Source organism: Chionomys nivalis, chromosome 11, assembly GCF_950005125.1.
Source record: "Chionomys nivalis chromosome 11, mChiNiv1.1, whole genome shotgun sequence".
Classification (NCBI taxonomy): Eukaryota; Metazoa; Chordata; class Mammalia; order Rodentia; family Cricetidae; genus Chionomys; species Chionomys nivalis.
In genome coordinates, this window is record NC_080096.1 from 19,421,595 (window position 1) to 19,447,547 (window position 25,953).

The window sequence follows — 25,953 nt, forward strand, 5'->3', positions numbered from 1 at the left end:
AGGTAATCTTCAACCACTTCAAGGATCTGTAGAACATGGCATTTAAATAACTTAGGGTTCTGTTGACATGAGACATGATTGTTCCTGACACCACCAATCTATTCCCGATAGGATGTTGAGCACTGAAGACAATCCACTTGGAGTTTGTTTTCTTCTTGGCACAACTGGCCTTTGGGCAAGGAACTGCTCATGCCTCAACCACTGACAAAGTACATGGTATCTGGACTGGATAAACAGGACACAAAGAAAAGGATTGCCAAACCTTGCCAAGACAGGGTAAGACAGTTCTAAAAAAATTTCCTGCCTCGATTATTATTGAAAATATGTTCTATTCCTCAAATAATATATTATGGTTATGTTTCTCCTCCTCTATATTTCCCATTCCGTTCAGGTCTACTCCCCTTCTCTAGTTAGAAAAGGCTTCTAAGAGATAATAAAATGTAACAAAATAAAATATAAAACAAAAAATTTCCTGCCTCTAAAAATGGTCTGTCAGTTACGCTAGATCTTAACCAAAGTTGGTTGCTTCAACATTGCAAATGAGACTTCAGGCAGCCAGTTGTCTGTTTTATACTGCTCACTTTAGAAACTGCCTGACTGCACTTCCTGCCTACTCAAGTAATATTATCTCAATTCTCAGGCCTAGGGTTAAAGATTGATTAGCTAGTCGAAGCACGCCTTTAATCCCAGCACTAGGGAGGCAGAGGCAGGCGAATCTCTGTGAGTTCGAGGCCAGCCTGGTCTACAAGAGCTAGTTCCAGGACAGGCTCCAAAACCACAGAGAAACCCTGTCTCGAAAAACAAAACAAAACAAAAAATTAAAAAAAAGAGCTAGTTCCAGGAAAGGCCCCAAATCTACAGAGAAACCCTGTCTTGAAAAAACAAAAACAAAAAAAAAGAAAGGAAAAAAGATTAAGTAGTCGTAGTTACCATCCTCTTATGGTTTAGCCAAGCTTATTTCTGATGCAAGACTTAGACTCTTTGGAATAAAATGTCTATTAAAACATTTGTCACTGGGCAGTGGTGGCACATGCCTTTAATCCCAGCATTCGGGAGGCAGAGGCAGGCGGATCTCTGGGAGTTCGAAGCCAGCCTGCTCTACAAGAGCTAGTTCCGGGACGGGCACCAAAGCTACAGAGAAACCCTGTCTCGAAAAACCAAAAAAAAAAAAAAAAAAAAAATTTGTCATGTGTTCCTTGGTTAATATTGTTTATATTGGTTGTAATTTTATACTTGATATCTGTTCCTATTGTATATAGTTTTGTATTGGGTTTGGATTGCTCTTATTTAGACAAAAGGGGGAGGTGATGGGGAATCTTTGCCAACCAATTATCCTTAAGAGGTGGGACCAAGTTAGGATGCGGCTTTCTGGGACCCAGAGGAAAAAACAGCACAACCCAGGTGCCCTCTCTCTGTATGGTTCCCTCATAGCACAGCTGAGCGTGGACTTCTCATTCTTGTTTCATGAGTTTTCCCCTTATAATAAATTAAAATGTAATTATTTTATTTTTTAGCTAGCCTGGTTATTTCCCAAATGAAGCTAGCTTCTACAAGGAAAAGCAGAGAATAGTCACCTGCCAGATGCAGAGGAAGCAAGATGAGAATACTGCACTGAAAAAAGATATCAAGCCACATGGCTAAACATAGACAAGAAATATGGGTTAATTTAAGTTGTAAGAGCTAGTTAATAATAAGCTTGAGCTAATAGACTAAACAATTTATAATTAATATAAGGTTCTGTGTGTTTCTTTGAAACTGAACAGTTATGGGGTTGGGCAGAACAGAAACTTCTGTCTATAAGAATGTAAGAAAAATATAATTCAAAGGTGACATAAATTCATAGGTAACATTTCCAAAAGAAATTCCGATGGGCAGTGGCAGTGCATAACTTTAATCTCAGCACGCTTTTAATCCCAGTACTTGGGAGGCAGAGCCAGGTGGATCTTTGTGAGTTTGAGGCCAGGTCTGGTCAACAAAGCTAGTTCCAGGACAGCCAGGGCTACATACAGAAACCTTGTCTCAAAAGACAAAAAATAAAACAACAACAAAAAAAAAAAGAAAGAAAAAGAAACTCCTAGAGAAATTATGAACTTTAGGCAACAAAGCCTTAATTTTGGAAATTGGCATTTTCATGCCTTCCCTAAAGTGAGTGAGCATTAAGTGGAAGTCTTCCTTTTTTTACCGAAATGGTGCCAAAGGAAAGTAAGGAAACTTCTGCCACTCCCACCCTCACCCTAAAGCAGACAAAAATAGTAAATGCAAGGAAGATATACTCCAAGGCATTGAATGCCACATCCACATTAAAGATCTGGACATCACCCACTTCCGGCAGCCCAAGGCAATGAGGCTCCAAATATCCTCAGAAGACCAAACTCAGAAGAAAAAAACTTGACCACGACGCCATCAAGTGCACTCTGACCACACAGTCTTTTACAGAGCAGACATGAGAGCGACACTTGGATGTCAAGGTCAACAAGCAGGCTGTAAAGAAACTGAACATTGCTCAAGTAGTCAATCAGGCCTGGTGGAAAGGTACAATCGGTGAATTCCTGACTACAGCACTTTGGATGTTACCAGCAAAACAAGGATCATATAAGTTGAGTCTAGCTGGTTAATAGTAACTATACTTTCTACATTAAAAAAAAAAAAATGAGGGGCTGGAGAGATAGCTCAAGCAGTTAAGAACACTGGCTGCTCTTCCAAAGGACCTACGTTCAATTCGCAGCAACCACATGGCAGCTCACAACTGTTTCTCTTTTTTTTTTTTTTTTTTTGTTTTGTTTTGTTTTTTTGAGACAGGGTTTCTTTGTGGTTTTGGAGCCTGTCCTGGAACTAGCTCTTGTAGACCAGGCTGGTCTCGAACTCACAGAGATCCGCCTGCCTCTGCCTCCCGAGTGCTGGGATTAAAGGCGTGCGCCACCAACGCCCGGCTTTCTCTTTTTTTAAAAAAAAGCAAAACAAAACAAAAAAACTAAAACTAAAGCCGGGCGTTGGTGGCGCACGCCTTTAATCCCAGCACTCGGGAGGCAGAGGCAGGCGAATCTCTGTGAGTTCAAGTCCAGCCTGGTCTACAAGAGCTAGTTCCAGGACAGGCTCCAAAACCACAGAGAAACCCTGTCTCGAAAAACCAAAAAAAAAAAAAAAAAAAAAAAAAAAACTAAAACTAAAGAACCAGGAGCCAGGTGGTGGTGTACACCTTTAATCTCAGCACTTGGTAGGCAGAGGCAGGCAGATCTCAGTGAGTTCGAGGCCAGCCTGATCTACAAAGTGCATTCCAGAACAGCCAGGACAGAGCAGAAACCCTGTCTCAGGGGGGAAAAAAGATCCAGCATGGTGAAACATACCTTTAACCCCAGCACTCAGGAAGCAGAGCCAGGCAAAAAGCCCTTGAATTCAATGCCAGCTTGGTCTACATAGTAAGATTCTGTCTTTAGGAAAAAAAAATCCAAATAATAATGATGATAATAGATAAATATGGTAGAAAATGCTAATAACCTTAGCTGCTCAGGATGCTCACAGGAAAATGAGAGTTAAGGCCACAGAGCCACAGAGCCACCAAGTTCCAGGACAGCACTGAGCCACACAGTGAGTTCTAAGCCAGCCTGGTTACATGAGGCCCAAAGGTCAGGAAAGAAAAAAATAAAAAGGGAGGAGGGGCATTTCAGTCTGAAGTTTGCTATTCATGAATAGAGTGGTTTTTGAAAAACGTATTTTGTGCCTGGAAAGATGATGTAGTGGTTAAGAGCACTCACTGCTCTTCCAGAAGACCCAGGTTCAATTTCTAGCACCCATATGGCGGCTCACAACTGTCCAGGTCCAGAGGATCCAACACCCTCACACAGATATACATTCAGGCAAAACACCAATGTACATGAAATAAATAAAAATTTTTAAAAAGTTTATCTCTGAACCATATACTTTATTCATAAAATATAAAAGGTAGCTACTAACATAATTTATCTCAAATGCTGGGGACTGACCATAACAAAATTTATCAAAGTAGGAGCTCAGTGAACCTAAGCTAGAAAGGGGCAAAGTGGATCTTCTAATCAAAATTCAATTTTGATTTTAGGAATCTATAGTTCTCAATGTGAATGGAAGGGGGTATCAACAAGTATGACCCAAGATCTTCTACACAGACACTTTCTGAAGATTTGTTTGGAGGCCGAGTGGTGGTGGCACACACCTTTAATCCCAGCACTTGGGAGGCAGAGGCAGGCGGATGTCTGTTGAGTTTGAGGTCAGTCTGGTCTACAAAGTGAGTTTCAGGACAGGTTCCAAAGTTACACAGAGGAACCCTGTCTTGAAAAAATTTTTTAAAAAAAGAAAGAAAAAGAAAAAGATTTGCTTTGAAGCCAGGCCTGATGGTACAGGCCTTAACCCTAACTCTGGAAATCTGAGGCAGGAGAACTGCAAGTTCAAGGCCAAACTGGGCTAACACAGTGGATTCAAGGCCAGCCTAGGATACTCAAGTGACTCCTTGCAAAATGAAAAAGCAAAAAGAGGGCTGGGTTCAGTTCAGTAGTGAAGCTCTTACCTAACATAAATGAGGTTCTAGGTCAATCCCAGTACCACAAAGAGAGAAGAAAAAAATCTGTTTGAGAAGAGTTGCTGATACTTGCTAGAACAATGGCATCGTGGGGAGAGGGGATAATTCTAAGTACTGGAGAGCAAAAGAATTGCTCTTGTTATTCAATTGTGTCAACTACCGAGCTTAAATTAGTTTAAGCTATACGAGATATATGTGTGTAATAAACAGGTGTGCATACACCCAAATTGAAACTAAAATCAACCATAACTCTCTCTGAAAAAAGACATCTATATCCTAAAATAAGAAACTTAATTTTATTCAACTGGAATTAATCTTACAACTAAGAGAATACACTTCAGATTTTCCTATATTTCACCAGAGAAGGAAAATCAGAGCTCAAAAATAAATATCATAAGCAAAGCTAATAGCCTCGTCCATCAATCTCCAACTGTTTATTTTTAGGTATCTAGAAATCATTACGAAAAGCAGATTTGCTCTAAGATATGCCTGTATCTGAACAGCATTCCCTCTGTACAATCCTTGTTTCTATTCTTCTCTTTTCTAATTCAATTCTGTTTGGTTTCTAAGTTAAGAAGTGTGTTTCATTTGCATAAATGGTAACTATTCTGAGATACTATTCATGACTATACATTTGAATTCTCTAGAGTACCATTCATAACTTCAAATGAAACAGGAAAAAAAAAAACATTCATTCAACTTTACCTTAATGGTGACTAAGACATGAGAGATGTAATGCTACCCTGCTGTAGAGCAAGGAGTGCGGTCCACAGCCCCAGGACAGCTATGGAAGCACTCCAGCACAAGATCACAGACATAACTAAACATCAGAGAAAATGCACACGCGCGCGCGTGTGTGTGTGTGTGTGAGAGAGAGAGAGAGAGAGAGAGAGAGAGAGAGAGAGAGAGAGAGAGATTGAGATCTATTACTCAGTGTTTCGGGTTTTTTCCTTAAGATGTTTGATTTTTAGCCAGGCGGTGGTGGCGCCGCCTTTAATCCCAGCACTCCGGAGGCAGAGGCAGACAGAGCTAGTTCCAGGACAGGCTTTAAAAAGCTACAAAAACAAAAAACAGAAACAAAAAAAAAACCCTGTCTTGAAAAACAAAAACAAACAAAAAAAGGGTTTTAATTTTTATTATTCACATGTATGTATGTATGTGTCTATAATTGTGTGTAAATACCCAAGACACTTAAGGCAGGTAACAGATTCTTTGGAGCTAGAGTTACAGGCAGTATGAACTCCGGATATGGGTGATGGGAATTAAACTGTGTTCTCCATCCTGTCGAAGAGCAATGAGTACTTTTTTGTTTTTTTATTTTCCGAGACTGGGTTTTTCTGTATAGCCTTGGCTGTCCTGGGAGGCAGAGGCAGGTGGATGTCTGTAAGTTTGAGGCCCAGTCTGGTCTACAGGACAGCCAGAGCTAATTATATTCTTTGTGTGTGTGGAGGTCAAAGGACAACTTGCAGGAGTTAATTCTCTCCCACCAAGTGGGTCCCTGTGATAATCAGTTTTCATTGTCAATTTAACACAATGTACAATCACCTCAGAAGAAAATCTCAATGAAAGACGATCTAGATTAGGATGGCCTGTAGGCACGTCTGTGAGGGACTATCTGTGGTGTGGGAGGTGCTTCTATGTGTTGCTTTTATTGGTTAATGAATAAAGAACTGCTTTGAGCCTATGGCAGGAAAGAACAGAACTAGGCAGGGGGAAAGTTAGGCTGTATGCTGGGAGAAAGGAGGCGGAGATAGAGGTCGGAACTTTAGCTGGTAAACCATAGCCACGTGGCCACACACAGATTAATAGAAATGGGCTAAATTGAAATGTAAAAGTTAGCCAATAAGAAGCTAGAGCTAATGGGTCAAGCAGTGATTTAATTAATACAGTTTCTGTGTGATTATTTCGGGGCTAAGCGGCTGGGTACCAACAAGTGGCCTCTCTCCTTCTACAGTTCTGATTACATTAATTAATGTGGAAAGCTCAGCCCACTGTGGGTGACAACATTCCCTTGGCTTTGGGTCCTGGACTGTATGAGAAAGTAGAGACTATGAGCTAAGCAACAGAAGCATGAATGCATTCATTCTCTCTACTCTTGACTATGTATGTGACTAGCTGCTTCAAATTCCCGCCCAGTGAATTATGACCTGGGATTGTGAGAGGAATTTAAACCTTTTCTCCCCTAAGTCACTTTCTGTCAGGGTATTTCATTGGAGCAACAGAAATGAAACATTTTCATTCAGAGGCTGAACTCCGGTCTTCAGACATGGTAGCAAGAGCCTTTCCCCAGGAAGGCCCTAAACCTGTGACTTTAAAGTTATAAAGTACTTAAGTAGGGACAGCAAAGATACATTTTAGCCATAAAGCTCAAACTTCAGTTAAGAGAAACCTAACAGGTTCCAGCAAGTTCTATAAAGGAACAATGCAGGTTGATCTGTAGGCCTAAAGCTTTTCTGTGAGTCTTCCATTCGGGAAAGTAATAGTCTACTAGCTCTTTACTCCATCTAATCTTAATCAGTGATAAGAAATTGAATTTACGTAGATCTGCATAAATAATTCAGCTATCTGTACTGCTCCAATATATTTTAACTTGATAAAATAAAATCTGAACAGAATAAAGATAACATGGCTATTTTAAAGTTGTCATTTCCTGATTCCCCACAATTTCTTTTCTCCTCAAAGACAGGAGACCTATAACCAGAAAGAACAGAAGCCAAGCATCCATCTCAGAACATCTGCACTCACTTCCTTCCATGCTAAATCAGTGGTTTTCGACTGGGGTAATCCAGCTCCTCAATGTCCATGTAACGATGTCTAGAGATATTTCTGGGTGTCACATTTCTGGGAGGATGTCACACTGCTATTGGCACCTAATGGACAGCAAACAAACAGGGGGCTGTTTAAATTTCTAATCTGACTATGGAATGGAATTAAGAGAAACCCACACAAATGAACCTAGAAAAGTCAGACATGGCAGTACAGGATGTCAAGAGGATGAGGTAAAAAAAAAAAAAAAAAATCAAGAATTCAAGACTGGCCTGGGCAACAGAGTGAGATTCTATTTCAAAAACAAAACCACAAGAACAGTATAGAACAGAGGCATTGTTACCATTTATTAAGCCTATATGGTACATTGTACATTGACCATACAAAAATCAACCAAAAAAGGCAGGGAATGCCAAGTGTGGTGGTGCATGCCTTTAAATCCCAACACTTGGGAGGCAGAGGCAGGTGAATCTGTGGGTTCGAGGTCAGCCTTGGTGAATAGTGAGTTCCAGGACAGCTAGAGAGTTAGGGCTATATAGTGAGACCCTGTCTCACAGTAAGGAAAAAAAAAAAAAAAAAAGGCTGGGAATAAGGCTCCATGGCATGACACTTGCCTAGCACGTATGGTTTAATCTCCATTAAAAAAAAATTTAAGGGGGCTGGAGAGATGGCTCAGAGGTTAAGAGCACTGCCTGCTCTTCCAAAGGTTCTGAGTTCAATTCCCAGCAACCACATGGTGGTTCACAACCATCTGTAATGGGATCTGGTGCCCTCTTCTGCCCTGCAGGCATACGCACAGACAGAATATTGTATTGTATACAAAATAAATAAATATTTTAAAAAAAATTTAAAAAAGAACAGCATTAAGGTCTGTCTTTAAGAAACACAGAGTGGGGGGGGCTAGAAAGATGGCTCAGTGGTTAAGAGCACTGACTGCTCTTCCAAGGGACCTGGGTTCAATTCCCAGCACCCTCAGAGCAGCTCAAAACTGTCCATAACTCCAGGATCCAACACCCTCACACAGACATACATACAGGCAAAACACCAATAAAATAAAATATAAATTTAAAAAAAGAAAAAGGACAGTAAACCAGGCATGGTGATGCATGACTTTTTTTTTTTTTTTTTTTTTTTTTTTTTTTTTTTTTTTGGATTTTTCGAGACAGGGTTTCTCTGTAGCTTTGGTGCCTGTCCTGGAACTAGCTCTTGTAGACCAGGCTGGCCTCGAACTCACAGAGATCCGCCTGCCTCTGCCTCCCGAGTGCTGGGATTAAAGGCGTGCGCCACCACCGCCCAGCTGATGCATGTCTTTAAACCTAGTGCTTGGTAGGCAGAATCAGTTGAATCTCCAAGTTCTACAACAGCCAAAGGCTACAGAGAAACCCTATATCAGGTGGGGAAAAAAAAAGGAGGAGGAGGAGGAGGAGGAGGAGGAGGAGGAGGAGGAGGAGGAGGAAGAAGAAGAAGAAGAAGAAGAAGAAGAAGAAGAAGAAGCAGCAGCAGCAGCAGCAGCAGCAGCAGCAGCAGCAGCAGCAGCAGCACAAAGTCAGGAAAAGCATTTTCTAACTTGTCTGACTTTGTGGGAATTTTTAAGAATTTCTTGATATTATAATTATATCATTTCCCCTTTCATTTCTTCCCTCCAAACTCTCTGAGGTACCCACCCCTATTATGTTCCCTTTTTTCTCTATTGCCTTTATATGTGTGATATGTATGTCTGTGTTGTGTTCCTAACTATAAAAATACAAGCGGCTCAGTCTGCATGTTACTTGTCTCTGCGTGTTTTCAGAGCTGACCACTTGGCACTGGATAACCAACTGGTGTGCTCCTCCCTGGGGAAGACATTTCCCCTGCTCTCAGTGTTCCTTAGTTTCTGTTGTCTGACTTAGTTTTGACTCTCTGACTAGTGCTTTAACAAAAAGGGGGGAGGAACAGGTGATGTTCCACCTTTTATCTCAGCACTCGGGAGGCAGAGGCAGGGGAAATCTCTGAGTTTGAGGCCAGCCTGGTCTATAGAGCGAGTTCCAGGACAACCAGGACTATTATAAACAGAAACCCTGTCTTGGAAAACAAAAAACAAAAAAACAAGAGGAGTAGTCAATGAGCCTTTCCCAAAGCAAAAATGACATCTTTTTCTTTTTTTCTTTTTTTTTTTTGGTTTTTCGAGACAAAAATGACATCTTAGATCTGCTCTAAAGGATAAGCAAAAAGCAAGTCGGGCTTAAGCCCAGCACTCGGGAGGCAGAGGCAGGTGGATCTCTGTTAGTTCGAGGCCAGCCTGGTCTACAAGAGCTAGTTCCAGGACAGCAGTTGTTTCTCATGTCATGCTGGAGACCCATTCAAACTACAACTTCCTTTCATTTTTTTTAATTTTATTTTTATTATTTAACTATGTGTATGTGTGTCTATCTGCACAAGAGAACAGGTGCGCACAGAGACCAGATGTGTCAGATTCCCCTGGAGCTGGTGTGAGCCACTTGACATGGGTATTAGGAATTGAACTTGGGTCCTCTGGAAGAAAAGTACATATTCTTAACCTCTGAGTCATCTCTGCGGCCCCTCAAACTACAACTTTCCGTGTCTTCTTCTGCCATCACTAGTGCCCAGAAGTCTGCCTCCTTTACCCAAATCCCCAAAAATTATGCATTTCTACCTATTCCCAAATTATCAATTGTCAGCCCACTCAATTTTAGTAAGACTAGTACTCAAGGAATAAACATAACTTTCAGTTGGCCAAAGCATGGTGGTGCACACCTTTAATCCCAGCACTGGGAAGGTAAAGGCAGGTGGATCTCTGTGAGTTTAAGGCCAGTCTGATCTACTGAGTGAGATCCAGGACAGGCTCTAAAGCTCACAGTGAAGCCCTGTTCCTCTACTCTCCACACCTTCTGTGGTGTGCGCGCGCGAGCACACACACACACACACACACGTGAGAGATATAAACAAATCTATGTAGTGACATCCGGGCTCCTGTGCCACTTAATAAGCGCATTTTTCATGAAGAATCCTGATACGATCAATTTGAAGCTCTGGTCTTTAGGAATTACAAACACCAAAGAAATATAAGACATAGTTACCCAACTTGAATTTTTTGTTGTTTGTTTTTTCAAACCAGGGTCTCATTATGTCACTCTGGCTGTCCTGGAACTTCTCTGTAGACCAGGCTGGCCTTGAATTCACAAAGATCCACCTGCCTCTGCCTCCAGAGTGCTGGGATTAGCAGTGTTTGCCATTACTCCTGACTCAGAATCCCAAGCATATGTTATGTTAGACTGTATCATGCTAGGTTGCTATTTTGCAGTTATTTTCAATAGTGGTCTAGGCAGGAATCACTTCTATTTCCTGGTCCAATCCCACCCACTACTCCACTTGCAACTTCTAGCCCACCATTCACACCCTCCCAGAGAAAGGGCTATTATCAGACACTGTGGAGCCATTCAAATAGAATGACCTGAAGTCTTTAAACACAGTGGTCCCATAGTCTTCTGAAGGACAAAATTCTTAAAATTTATGTTGCCATGGGTGTTCTTAGAAAGAGAAGAAATTCTTCACTGTCAAACAATGAACTTCATTCTATACTAGAGGTAGCTCAGAAAAGCTATAGCCTGTCTGAAAGTGTAGTTTAATTGGAAGAGTGCTTGCCTAGCATGCACTGAAGTCCTGGGTTCAATCCTCAGCACCACAAAACCTGGGTATAGGGCACAAGCCTCTAGACCCAGCACCTGGGAGGTACAGAGATCAAGAGTTCAAGGTCATCCTCAGTTAGTTTCCGGCAAACCTATGGAAAAGAGATCTTGTCTCAAAGGACTGGAAAAAATAAAAGGAAAATTTGACCCAAATTCCTCCTACTAGTGATTATCCCATATTACACTAAGCACTACCCTGAGGAAAAAAATCAGCTCTAAAATCCTGCAAGCAAATCTTTCTCTCCTGTGTACAGAAAAAGGTAGTGTTTCTCTCAATAGCTGTAGAAAACAAAGAGAGCAGAGAACCTATAAACTATTATTTATAAAAGGAGGGCAAAAAGGGCTGGTGATGTAACTCAGCTGTAAAGTGCACCTGCTTAGCAGACATTATTAGCACCATGAATAAAGAAAAGGTGGAGGGGTCATTTTAGCATCTAAAAACAAGTACAGAGAGAGTACTAAGAGATATTCTGGTACCCAGGAGAAAACGCATTATCAGCTATATTTTAACTGACGTAAAAGTTTTATAAAACAGAAAAGTTTCCCATAGAGCACGATTTCCGGATTCTGAAATCCACTCTGCTAGACAATGTTGATTGTATGAATGCTTTGCTTACATGTGTGCATATGCACCATGTGCGTGCCTGCTGCCTGAGGTCAGAAGAGGGAATCAGATTCCTTGGAACTGGAGTTATACACACTCACACACAGATATACACACACACTGGTAACTTAAAAAAAAAAAAAAAAAAAAAAAAGGCTAACGGGCCGGGATCGACGAGATTACTCAGCAGTTAAAGGCACTTGTTGCTCATACAGAGGACCCAAGTTACTAACACCCATATGGTGATTCACAGCCATTAAAAAAAAAAAAATTAAAAAAAAGAAAACCTTAAATGTCAAAAAACAAGCGGGACATGGTAGTGCCCAATGTCTGTAATCCTAACATTGGAGAATCAGATGCAGGAAGATACTGAGTTCAACTAAGTCTGAGTTACATAAGAAGACTCAGACTCGAGGGAGGGGGAGGGGAGTGGGAGAGGGGGAGGGAAATGGAAGGTAGGGAGGAGGCGGAAATTTTTAATAATAAAAAGAAAAGAAGACTCAGACTCGTCCGACAGAAAATAAGTAACAACATTAAAGAGACAATAATAACAGATATAAATAAATGTCCAAACATATCATATTTTTTCATGTGATGATGGCTCTGCATCCTCTAATAACAAAGTCAGATTATGTTAAAACGCGGAGTTAAATCATAGTTAAAACTTGGCCAAAGACTGGAAAGTACTGTGGGAACAATGACTCAACAGTGATAACTCACTAAAATGTTCTTTAAACAGTCTTCTGAGAGGACTTAAGACTTAAAGTTATTTCACTCTCCATTCTAGAAACTACAAGATCATTCTCAAAGTCCAGACAATTCAATTGCCTTTTCCTGGGCACGCAGTGCCTCCCACACCGCCGGGACAGCCCTCAAAGCTCCCTGACAGGAAGCAGCATTTAGAAGTTCTTTCCTTCCTTCCTCCTTTAGCTGCTGCTTTTCTGGTTTTAGAATTTCAAACAAAGAAAATAGATATTGGCTCCACAGTGAAGAAACGCCCTCCTTCTCAGCGACTTCCTCCTGTGATTTTCCTCCCTACCACTGACAGAGGAGGACAATACCCACAGCTGGACCGACTACTTTGATTAACCCAAGCTCAAGGGCTATGGTACCCAACTCCCTCCAAAGTCCACTGACTTCACTAACCTGATAGATAAGGAACTACAAAGAGAGACATGCTGTTGGAACCTCACCCTCAGGAACCCAAAGAAATTCGGAGGAACAGATGTGTGCCTCCCAATAAAAGGCAGCCTTCTTCCAGAGAGACGGGACTGGGATGGTACCACCCTGAACCAGAAGTCAAGTCTACACACCGAAAGCTGGTGAACTTTCTTCTGCATGAACTCAACCTGAATTCTCTGCTGTAGTGACATGAAGTGACACTCGGGAATGGCCCTTTCTAAGTCCCAGAGTGAGAAGGGGGGGGCTTAAAATAAACAACCCTAAGCTCAAAACCTAGCCTGTCCCCACACCAGAAGTGAAATCAAATCTCCGGGTTACACCCCTCCCTCCGTTTCCTACAGAGCAAAGTTCCCTTCGAAGCGAGCAGTGACTTACCCCTGCCCCCTCTGCCCCGGTGCTTCCCAGAGGAAACACCCTCACGCTGGTAAGCGCCACATATTACTGTGTCGACCCGAGCAAGTTACTCAACTTCTGAGACTTGCCTTCCTCACCCGTAAACTGGCAAGGGCAGCTGGAAAAACTAAACAAGAATGTATTCCTAAAATCTGGCACACAGTAGGACAACCATCAACGTTTCTCTTGGCTTTCCGCCTCCTCTTCAGTGCTGGGCTTAAATGCCAACAGTAGCCCCGAAGACTCCAAGGATTTATTTCCTCGTCATCTCTCAATCTCTGAACGACTGGATAAAACTTCCTCATCTCCGAGGACCAAAGGGACCTGGCCCTACCCCATCACGATCTGGTGGCTCCCACGCTCTGGGACAAGTGGTCCCCGTAAGCCAACCCTCCTCTCTCTACTGCTCATTCTGTGCACACGTGCGCGCACACACTTACACACACAGTGCCCAACCCACTCCCCAGCTTCACAGGCCAGGGGCCTCCAAGAGTTAGCTCAATCACTTCATGGCCCAAATATGGAAACTGAGGCTCAGGCTGGAGAAGAACTTGTCCCAAGAGCTCGGGAAACTGCTGAGACCCAATCCGCACACTTCTGCCAAGTCTTTTGACAAATGGTAAACTGAGGCCCAAAGATGGACGTGACTTGCCCAAGAGCACACGGGGTGCGGGTGGCAGGGCCACAGGTCGTAACACTTTCGCCGGGCCCTCCCAAGTGTCCGAAGGACACTCTGGGTCACCACCACCCCCGAAGTGTCGCCACGGCGCTGACAGCACGCGAACCGTGGCAGCGGCAGCCAGAGCGGGCACCGGCTGTCCCCCGGGACCCTTGCAGGGGCCGCCGGGCCGGCGCTGGCGCCTCACAGCCGGGCGCGCCCAGGGGGGACCTGTTGCTCACCTGACCTCGCGCAGTCGCCCTCAGAAACAAGGGCTGGCCGGCCGGTCCGTGTCCCCACGGAGTGTGCTCCAGCCCACAGCTTCGCGGGCTGCCACACAGTCGGAACCCCACTTCAGCGCGCTACGCCCCTAAGCCGCACTCCACCGGCCCGAGTCCGCCATTACGTGATTCCCCGCCCCGGGACGCAGCCACACCCCGCCAACCGTTCTGATTGGCTCCTTGTCCCACCCGCCCTGGGCTTCCGGCTATGCCATTGGTTCGAATCCAATGCCAATTAAATAAGTACGCAAAAGACGTATTCAAAGGTAGTGTCCCGGGAACTCCACCCGAGCGACTTCCGCAATCGGAGTAAACAGAGGCTAGGGCAAACCAAGTGAAGTGGAGGTGGAAATAAAGGGAAATTGACGCCCATGTTCGAAGAGAAAAATATCAGCTGAGAAAGTGCAAGACCTCGCCAAACACGTGCTGAAAGAGGAATTCTTTTTATTAGAGTCCAGAAACCCAGGCTTTTTGGTGGATGGAACAGGCCGAGCCTATAAACTTTCTAAGAACACCCCTCAAGTCGCAAATAGTTACGTCCCTTCACGCCTTGTCCCGGGTGGGGACTGTGAGTCATAGGCTGCAGCTCACCCCAAAGGCTAGGTGTCCTGGTGAAGCTTGGGTGCTGGTATTGGAAGCTAGTTCTGAGCGGCCACTGACACCTGTCACTTCGCTCTGCAACTTCAGACAACTCCTTCCTGCCTAGTTTCCAATTTGTTCTTCAAAGTAGGGGCAGTAGACCCAGCAGATCTTCCAGCCCATTTAGGTGGGAGCTGTGGGACGCACGCCCAGTGGCTTAGTGACTACAAAATGCTGCAGCTGGGTGACAATGTGACGGATCCAGTTTAGCTCATTTGGTGTTCTAGAGCAAGTCCGTGTAACAGGTATAGGCCTCTTACGGAAGAATGGATCTTAGACAGGTAGTCGCTCTGTTACTGGCGTGTCCGCTGTGCTCTTGGCAGTGTGCTGAACTTAAACTTTTTAAAAAGAGAGTCTTGACCCGGCGATGGTGGCGCACGCCTTTAATCCCAGAAGCAGAGGCAGGTAGATCTGTGTGAGTTCCAGGCCAGCCTGGTCTACAGAGCGAGTGCCAGGACAGGAACCAAAGCTACACAAAGAAACCCTGTCTCTCACGGCGGTGGTGGCGCACGTCTTTAATCCCAGCACTCGGGAGGCAGAGGCAAGCGTATCTCTGTGAGTTCGAGGCTAGCCTGCTCTACCAATACAGACTAATACTATAGTGAAACCCTGTCTCAAAAAACCAAAAGGAAGGAAGGAAAGGGAGTTGTGGGGGGACGACAACACAGCTGTCAGAAAAGCACAAGGACCTGCATTCTAGAACTCAGATCCAAAACAAAAAATATAACAGATACAGGTCTGTAAACCAGCTCTGGGGAAGCAGTGACAAGCAGATCTCCAGAGCTCACAGTCCCAGGCATCCTTGTCCAAGCTAGGCCAATAAGAGAACCAGGTCACAAAAAAAAAAAAAAAGAAGCAAGTTGCCAGAACAGCCCCTGAGATGATTCTCCGGCCAGCCTGCATGTATACACCCAGACACACAACATACACAACACCCCGAATTCATGAAATAAGTCTTCCCCATAGTCACCAGGTACTTAGAAATGACCCCAGGACTGAACCTATATCACTTAGCAGCTATCCCTGTTTTCCTACTCTTAGACAGCTTGTCACCTGACGGCTTTCCTCCCCCACCCCTAGCAGGCCAGGATAGCCCTAAGGGTGTCAGGTCAAAGCTCTTTCCACTCTGGCCACCGTAAACTTGGGCCCCCTTCTACCCACCAGCTAGAACAATATACTTATGGGAAAGTGACCCCAGGGATGTGGCCAATATTTTCCTAGCATTCTAGGGGTCAAGAGAGAAGAGATGACAAGATAAAGAGAAGCCAAATGAGATCACAACAGGGGGCCGTCCTTGTTGTTTGTTTGTTTGTTTTGAGAGAAGGTCTCTCTCTATGTAGCCGTTGGCTATCCTGGAACACTGTGTGAGCCAAACTGGCCTGAATTTACAGAGATATCCCCCTGCCCCTACCTCCCCAGTGCTGGAATTAAAGGCATTTGCCACCACACCTGGTGTTTCCAGGTCAGGTCTGTCCGCTCTTGCGAGCAGAGGTCTGGCCATCAAGGACTACTTTGGGTGTATTCCCAAGTCCTTTTCCCTCCCCGAAGCTTAAGACTTCAGAAAGGCCAACACTGCCAAGTAAGCAATGCCAACAGGGCCCCAGTGATCACTGGTGGCTCCCAGGCTTGGATTGGGTCACTCAGTCTGACATGTGACTGTTCAAATCCCACTATGACCAGAAAGTGAAGGAAGGCTGACGCGTGACTCTGCCACGTTCAGGCTGCCTGTGCCCCATGGACCAGTTCTCTACTGCACCACGTTCAGGCTGCCTGTGCCTCACGGACCAGAACCATGGACAACAGGCGGGAGCTAGAGAGATGACTCAGTCGTTAAGAGCACTTGCTGCTCTTATAGAGGATCCAGATTCAGTTCCAGCACCCACAAAGTGGCTCACAACCACCCATAACTCCAGTTGCAAGGGATCTGATGCCCTCTTCCGACCGCCAATGGCACTGCATATACATGGCGCACACGTATACACTGAAGAAAACACACAGATAAAATAAGACGAAAAGATGTTTTGATGTAGACAATGGAGCATTTGTGAGAGTTCAGAGTTAATGATGGAATTAATGAGCTCACAAAGCTCCCAGCAGCAAGTTATTCACTAGTATAGAAACTACTGAAACGGTTCGACAGGTAAAAATGCTTGCCGCCAAGCCTGCTGACCTCAGTTCAATCCCCAGAACCCACTTGGTCGAAGAAGAGAACCACAGTCCTTTGACTTTCACACGTGGGCCTTGGTATGTCCATGTTCTTTTACATGGTCACACACGCACACGCACTCAATAAATAAATATTTTTAGAAAAAAATGCTAAGCACCTACAATATGTAGAGCACCCTGGAAACGGACAGCTGCAGTGGTGAGCAAAGGAGCCGGGATCCTCACGGAGCTTAGAGTTAAAGTTAAATAGACAAGCAAAAGGGCAAGGAGCAATGTGTTTACCAGAATGAATGTCGGGACAGTGGGTCAGAGGTCGCATCCTGAACAGCTGGTATCCACGGTGAATTGATGAAAACTAGAGGGGAGAACGTCTGTCCAAAAATGAGTTCGCAGTTGGAAAAAGTGGTACAAGTCAAAAGATGGGCGCAGAAGGAGCAAAGCCAATGAGGTTACTGGCAGGGGGAGGCAGGGAAGAACATACAGGACCTTCAGATCCTGTTATTGCGAAATAAATAAGGATATTTATTCCAGGGGAGGGAATCTGGCATTGAAAGTGGAACTGTTCTCCAAGGATCGCTGCACTGTTTGGAGAGAACAGTCTCAATGTAGACTCTCTTGGGTCTGAACCTTAAGTTTACCATATCGCACGGTATGTACCACCTACGCGTGTACCACTTCAGCCCATCAAGGGTGATGATTTAATGAGGAAAAGTTGATTTGGCACCTAACAGAAACAGTATAAACGGTGCTTGATGGGCCCGGCATCCAGGGAGGTAGTCTGACGCAGCAGAGCCCGTCAATGGAGGTCTAGAACTCATACAGACATCTATACCATGGTCATGTTGCCGACTGCTCTTAAGACTTCGGAACTAGGGCAGTGGTGGTGTGCACTTTTAAATTCCAACACTCTCAAGAGGCAGAGGTGGGAGGATCTCTGTGAGTTCAAGGACAGCCGGGACTAGGTACAGAGAAACCCTGTGCTGGAGAAAGAAAAAAAAAAGCAAAACAACAACAAAAAGCAAACAAACAAGCAAACAAAGACTTTGGAGACAGACAAATCATTAAATCATTCTTTGACACCTTTCTCAATGTGTGATTTTTGTTTTTTGTTTTGTTTTTGGGCTTTTTGTTTGTTTGCTTATTTTTGGTTTTTGAGACTTTGGAACCTTTTGTGGCTTTGGAGCCTTCCTGGAACTTGCTCTGTAGACCAGGCTGGCCTTGAACTCACTAAGATTCACCTGCCTCTGCCTCCCAAGTGCTGGGATTAAAAGCCTGTGCCATTACTGTGATTTTGTTATTGTTGTTTGAGAGTATTGTCATTTATTTTGTTTGGCCTCAAACTCAAGGCAATCTTGCTGCCTGAGCTTTCTGAGTCCTAGAATTACCAATATGTACCACCAAGTCTAGCTATGGGCAAGGTATTTCACCTCTCTTCAGTTTGTTTGCTCATTTGAAAGATATAGATCACAGCTGGGCTTAGTAGTCCACACTGTTGTGTGTGTGTGTGTGTGTGTGTGTGTGTGTGTGTGTACCTGCATAGGACAGAAAATAGCAACAATGGTATTGTATCCCCTGCAACTGGAGTTATAGGCAGTCTTATGATGATTCGCCTTTCTAGCCAATGTAAGTCTAGTCATGGAACTCAGGTTCTCTGGAAGAACAGGAAACCTTTTTAACTGAGAAGTCATCTCCCCAGCCTGATACTTGCTACGTAGCCTACAGTAGCCTCAAACTCCTAGTAATTCTCCTGCCTCAGTCTCCTGAGTGTTGACATTACCAGTGTGAGATACTGTCCCTGGTTTGGTGGTGCACACATTATCCCAGTACTAATATAGTGTGTTCAAGGCCAACCTGGACTATATAGCAAGTTTGAATCTAGTTTGGCCTACAAACGGAGACCTTGTTTCCAAATAAACAGAAAGCAAGGGTTAGAATTGGTTTTGGCCTTGTGAGCAAGGAGAGGCAGGTGGGTCTCTCTCGGAGTTTGGGATCTCTCTGGTCTACATAGTGAATTCTCAGCTAGCCAGGCTACATAATGAGACTGTGTCTCAAAAAACAATTGGGGGGGCTGGAGAGATGGTTCAGAGGTTAAGAGCATTGCCTGCCCTTCCAAAGGTCCTGAGTTCAATTCCCAGCAACCCCACCGTGGCTCATAACCATCTGTAATGGGGTCTGGTGCCCTCTTCTGGCCAGCAGGCATACACACAGATAGAATATTGTATACATAATAAATAAATAAATATTTTTAAAAATTGGGTAAATTGTTTTAAATTGTTGTTTACAATTGTATCAAAAAACTGAGTAAAAAAAATAATTCCTATTCTGTTTCCCAGAGATGTAAAGGCCAACCAAATGAGGTTAAACTAGGTTTGAAATTGCAGCACTCAGAAGGTTGGAGCTGGAAGATCAGTAGTTTGAGGCCAGCCTGGGCTACACTGTAAGACAGTGTCTAGCCGAGCGGTAGTGACGCACACACGCCTTTAATCCCAGCACTCGGGAGGCAGAGGCAGGCAGATCTCTGTGAGTTCGAAGCCAGCCTGGTCTACAAGAGCTAGTTCCAGGACAGGCTCCAAAAGCTACAGAGAAACCCTGTCTTGAAACCCCACCCCCCAAAAAAGACAATGTCTAAAATCAATAAAAATAAATAAGTAAATAAATAAATTTAAGTAGACGTGGGGGTACCTCTGTGATCCAAGCACTCAGGAAGTGAAGGTAAAGGGATGAGAAATCTAAGGTCTCCGTCAACTACAGAGCAAATTTGAGACCACCATGGATGTCACAGGATCCTGTCTCAAAAAACTTTCCAGTAGGGCTGGAAAGATGGCTCAGTGGTTAAGAGCATTGCCTGCTCTTCCAAAGGTCCTGAGTTCAATTCCCAGCAACCACATGGTGGCTCACAACCATCTGTAATGAGGTCTGGTGCCCTCTTCTAGGCTGCAGGCATACACACAGGTAGAATACTGTATACATAATAAATAAATAAATAAATATTAAAAAAAAAAAACTTTCCAGTGCCACTGTAGATGTGAAGCACTTGGCACAGCGAGTGGCATCCACCAGCAGCTACTGGGGACAAAGATGGATGTAACAAGGATTCTGGTTACTAAGCCCAGTGCGGCGGTTTATTATTGCAACCCCTGTACTCGGGAGACAAGAGCACCATCTGGGCTACAGAATGAATTCAAGGACAACCTGGGCAAGACTTTGTGAGCCTGGTGTGGCTGGCCTTTGATCCCAGAACTCAGTCAGAGACAGGCAGTCTGGTGTCTGTCAGAGGAGGGCAACAGGCTGATGTCTGTGAGTTTGAGTCTTGCCTGGTCTACCTAGAGAATTCCAGGACAGTGCGGACTCCACAATGAGACACTGCCTCAGACACACGTAAAAATTATTGTTAACATGCTGATATCCTCAGTTTCTACCTGCATTAGAAATTAAGATTTGGGGGCTAGGGAGATGGCTCAGAGGTTAAGAGCACTGACTGCTCTTCCAGAGGTCCTGAGTTCAATTCCCAGCAACCACATGGTGGCTCGTGGCCATCTATGGTGAGATCTGGTGCCCTCTTCTGGCATGCAAGCATACATGGAAGGAATGTTGTGTACATAATAAATAAATAAATCTTTAAAAAAAAAAAAAAGAAATTAAGATTTGGGGCTTTGCTGACAGGTAATCCAATAACAAACTTAATATCTCCCGTGAGGGCGACGTGGTGAGACAACTTGCTTTCTGAGAGGATAATGTTGCATACATTAAAAATATTAATAATCACCAATTTAATGAGCACTTACTGTATGCTGGGCATGTGCTAATGCTCTCCATGTATGTATTCACTCAACCCTGACAACAAGCCTATGGGCTTGTTCCTGTTAGCTTCCTGTGACCCATGAGGTCAAGAAAGAACAGGAGAGCTAAAGGCCTGGCTCCAGGACATCCAGTCAGGAAGCACAGGCTAGAATTGAACCCAGCCTGGGCTAGCCTAGCCTTTCCTCTTCTACCCAGGGAATCAGTTTGAAAGTCTGCGGTGCCTGAGGCAGATCCCCGGGTTGCAAAGGCTGTGCCCTAAGCCTTTCTGGCTGGGAGTGGTGGCACTAGCTAGGATATCTAATGAGACCCTGTTTCCAAAACAACAGAGTCAACTGTCCATTTCCTGAGAACAGGAAACAGACCCTCTTCCTCGGGAGGGTGGGGGAGCGGGACGGGTCTCTAACCATACTCCTACGTTTGAACGTCAGTTTTGCAGTTTAATGAGTCTGTAATCTTAGCTGGGCAGCGACACCCATTCTCTCAGTCTCAGTTTCCTTATCTCTGAAAGAGGGGGGGGGATGATAAAGCTTCAAGGCACACAAGCAACAAGGCCTGCACAAACTCTAAAGTGCAGTCCACCCGGGGAGTTCCTGTCATCGTTGCTATGGGGACAGGAACCCTCTGGGAGAACAGCCCATCAGGCTGACAAGCAAAATTGCCACCTGTAGAAACAGACCAGGGATCAATTCCTAGATGTGCCTCTTCCAACAGTCCTGAGCTAGGTGCGGGACACCTATAATCCCAGCACAAAGAGGCTGAGGGAAGAGGATGGAGGGTTTGAGGCCAGTTTGGACTACCTGGCTAGACTCTGTCTCAAAAAAACATAACCACAAACCTATCCAGCCAGACAACCCAATGATTTCTGGTTTCGGTCAAGGTATACAACCTGGCCGAGCCTCAGTTTTTTTTGTCTATAAAATGGGGCGAATTATATGGATCTTGTAGGAAGCGAGAGAAAACGTGAGAAAGCTTGAAGAGCTGCGGGCCTGGGTCTGGTACCGAGCTAGCAGAGCCAGGTACAAAACAGAGGCATCAAAACGAATCACCTCTCCACATCCTGCATCCCCACCCCTATCTGTGTGGGGAGTGGGTGGAGAGTACTGTGCTCAGAGCCAGAAAGTCCTGCCACTCCCCTTCTTCTGGCATCAGCTCCTCAGCTCTTGCTGGGTACACAATCTCTCTCTCTCTCTCTCTCTCTCTCTCTCTCTCTCTCTCTCTCTCTCTCTCTCTTTCTCTCTCTCTCTCTCTCTCTCCCATCCAAACAAGTTCTTCTTCACTGAGCAATCCCAGGGGGCCCCAAACCTCGGTCCCAGCCTGGCTCGCAGGCTTTCCCCGCCTCCATATCCTTAATCCGCTGCCTTTGCGCTTGCCTTTCCTTCCACCTGGAATGCTCTCTCCTCCCCAAGCGCCTTTGAAGGGGAAGGAGCTGGAATGACGTTCCCCTACCTTCCTCACTCCGCTCCCCCCTGCGTCCCCAGCGGCATACCTGACCTCCCCCTCCCAGCGTGGGGGAAGAGGCAGCTGGGAGGAGGTGGGAAGTGGGGAATGAGAGAAGGGCCCTCTGTAGGGTTTTTCACCTGCTTGGAACAGACTGCCGGAAATGAAAGGCCTAGAAAGAAGCTGCCTGCTGCTCAGCTTCTGAGGCCTCAGCTCAGTGGAGCCCCCCTGCCTTCCCACCATGCCCCCCTCTTCTCTTCCTCCTCCTGCAGGCAGGTGCTGCAGTCAGGGAACGCGGGTGGGCGGCGGCGTTAGAGAGACCTGGGTTCAAATCCCCTTCCTGCCACTTACCCAGCAAGTGACCCCAGCAAACTGTTCGGCCTGCTTCTACCTCATTTCTTTAGGAAAAGGGACAGCAACCAAACATACCCTGGTTCTTTGGGCTGTAGCAAGAACTAAGTGAGATGGCAGATAAAAAATGTCGGGCATGACCATGACCAAAAGGCTCAGGACAGAGACAATAGCGACAGCAGTTAACACTGTGTTCACACGTGCCTTGATGAAGCCGAGGAGGACGTGTGTCTGTGTGTCCTGACTCGTATGTACCCTTGGCGACAACATGCTATGCTTTTTCTTCTTGCCTTCCAAAGCTTACATGTGGCTGAGGTATAACCCAGCCCTATCACATAGACAAAGCACTTAACCCCAGCAAGGCCTGAGTTCACTCCCCAGCGCCTATCCCCCCTCTCCCTGCCCTGAAAAGCCCAAATCCTGACTGAACTTAACCTCCGTTACCAGTCTATTCATTTAATAAGCATAGATTGCTGTCTGCTACTGTTGAGGCTGATGCAGGGCACCAGTGACCCAGGATCAATCTACCCAGCCTCTGCCTCCAAGTGCCTCTTAATGAGAAAGAAGCCATACATAAAAACTGACGTGGCGCTGGATGGGTGCAGTAACTCACACCTGAAATCCCTATACTTGGTGTGTGGAGGCCGGAAGTTCAAGGTCATTCTCCTCCATTTCTTAGCGAATTTGAGACGGGCCCGAGCTACCAGAGACCTGTATCAAAATCCAAACGGGGTGGTTCAGTGGTCAAAGGGACCCGCTAGCAAATCTGAGGACCTCAAATTGATCGCTGGGGTCTGCATGGTGGGAGGAAAGGACTCCTGCAAAGTAGCTTCTGATCTCCACCCAGGCCCCTTACACACACACACACACACAATAAATAAATAGGCAACAGAGCAGAGAATGCCTTGAACCCCAGTTGGTTCAAGGCCAGCAGCTAGGGATGAGGCAGGAGGATTACAAATTCAAGGCCAAGTCACAGGCTGAAGTTCACAGCCAACCTAGGCAATTGAATGAAACTTTAGCTCAAAATAAAAAGGAAAAAGGGTGGGGATGTCACTTTGTGGTAGAGTTTGCCTAGCATACCTGAGTACCCAGTACGCGCACACACAACAATGAGGGCGGCACAGGGAATTTCATAGGCAGCGGTCAGCAAGAGGAAAGAGAGCTTCCAGGGGAAAAGAAAGCCTCCCTAGGGGCTGGTAAATAGAGAGGTGGGAATGAAGCTGTGAGCTGATGAGAGTGTTGGGCAGGGGTGCAAGATTTCTCTTAGTTTTTATTTTGTCTCACATGTATTTATCATAAATGGGAGTGGCCAGGAGCCTTCTATCATGTGGGAATTGAACTCAGATCCTCAGGCTTGGCCCCAAGAAACCTTACCAACTGAGCCAGACTGATGGCCTGTTTTGTTTTGTTTTTTCATTTGTTTGTTTGTTTCTGAGAAAGAATATCACTAGTGTAGCTCTGGCTGGCCTGGTACTCACTATGTAATGCAGGCTGGACAATCCCACCTTGGCTTCCTGAATATTGGGATTGTGTGTGAGCATGACCTCACTCACTGGCTCGAAAAGGCCTTTAAGAGGGTCGCGCCATTGCCAAATGACCCTTCACAGGATGTCTCTCAATATTTTGGGGGATCTGTTTATGGTTTGCATTCATTCATTCAAGACACACTTCATTCATTCAAGACACACTTCAAGTGGCGCACGCCTTTAATCCCAGCACTCGGGAGGCAGAGGCAGGCAGATCTCTGTGAGTTTGAGGCCAGCCTGGACTACAAGAGCTAGTTCCAGGTCAGGCTCCAAAGCTACAGAGAAACCCTGTCTCCAAAAACCAAAAAAAGACACACATCCAGCAACATAGCTAAGCTATGGTCAGATGCCGAAGCAGGCATGGGAACTACACATAATTAAAGATTCTTCAGCCAGAGCAAAGGGTGGGACATTGGCTGCCACCACTGTGGCGGGTTCCAATGAATAAAGACTTAGAATGTGAAAGTAAATGGCTCTTAAAAAAAGAAGAAGAAGCCAAGTCCTATACAAGTCAATAAATAGCAAAGATATGGGTGATGGCCCTGGGGGAGCTTGCACTGGAGAGACCAGTGATTCAAGAAAACGGGCGACAGCAGGAAGAGGAGGGGTGGCTAGGGTCGAACAATCCAGATCCTGCAACTTCTGCTCTGCAGAAAATGGCCAAGAGGGCAGGGCAGTGAGGTTCCCCCGCCAGACCCCTCTGCAGCTCCCACATTTTCTCAGCCCTGCTGAGTTCTGCAGCTTATCTCCGGGTTCTAAAAAAGACACACCAAACCCAGAAAGAAAGAGGGGTAGTGCGGATGCGGGAACGCGGGCAGGGGACAGGTCTAGGCCTCTTGCTGGAGCACCGGCTTCTTTCCAGGGCCTAGAGCCAACAGGCTGGCTGGGGAGGCAGAGGTTGCAGGCAAGGATTAAGGAGCTGGTTGCTTTTCTACCCAAACCATAGCTGCATCTCTCTCTCTCTCTCTCTCTCTCTCTCTCTCTCTCTCTCTCTCTCTCTCTCTTTGAGGTCCCCCCAGCCCCTCCTCTTTTTTTTTTCTTTCTTTTTTTTTTTTTTTAAAGAAAAATGTTCCCGTACAGGCACCCGAGGCTTTTGCAGGAGGCAGCTTTTGGAGAGCTGGGAAAACCAGCCAAGAAGCAAGAGGGAGGAAAAAGACCACGCCTCGCCTGGCAGATTCCTAATGGCCCAGGAGACCAGGGCTTTGCAGGGGGAGCGCGGGGGTGGGGGCTGGCTCCAGTAGGGGGGGAGGGAAGGGCAGGCCGAAGGACAGCCACTTGCTGGCCGGTGACCTTGGGTGGGATGCTGCTGGTTTCCCTCTGGTGTGGATGGCGGAGGAAGGCAGGGACGAGACTGGCCGGCTGAGGTCACAGGAAGGCCCCTTCTAGCCTGAAACGTGATCTCGGGATGTGGAGCCTGCCAACCTGCCCCGACCCTGGGCCAGCTAAAGATGAAAGGCTGCCTGTCTCCAGCTTCCAGACACCACCACTACCACCACCAACCCCCACTAACCGCGCCCCCCCACCCCCCACCCCCAACCCAAGTACCTCCAACTTGGAGAGCAGTGAGGCTGGTTGCAGCTGGCTGGAGCTAGTTGCTGGACTTCCCGCCCCACTTATCTCATCCCGCCCGCCCTCCCTTCCTTCAGTTTGGAGGACCCAGAGAGGGCTGGTGACCTGCATGAGGTCACACAGCAAGTCGGAGGGGCTGAGCCAAGACTCACCACAAAGTCTGGACTCTGACTCCAGACTTCCTTGTCATTCCCAGAAACTCGCTGCTGGGAGGTTTATCCCGGGGACTTGGAGGCTCTGGGGCCAGGTCAAAGCTGTGTCTGTTTGAAGTCACAGTACAACTTAATGTTGACTCACATAGGGTTTTTTGGTTTTGTTTTTTGCTTTTTTTCGCTTTACTTT

The 25,953-nt window shown here is 45.7% G+C and overlaps 1 protein-coding gene across 2 annotated transcripts in view; it reads right to left on the bottom strand.

Moving 5' to 3' along the window:
• Wasf2 (WASP family member 2) overlaps positions 1–25,608 on the bottom strand; it is an 88,649-nt gene extending 63,041 nt beyond the window's left edge. The window contains exon 1 of one of the 2 annotated variants that reach the window (XM_057784740.1): positions 25,588–25,608. The gene's annotated coding sequence lies outside the window, so the exon portion shown is untranslated. Of the gene's footprint in view, positions 1–14,080; positions 14,250–25,587 lie in introns of those variants that run through there. The other variant, XM_057784739.1, reaches the window with a different exon arrangement.
• Positions 25,609–25,953: the final 345 nt, after the last annotated feature.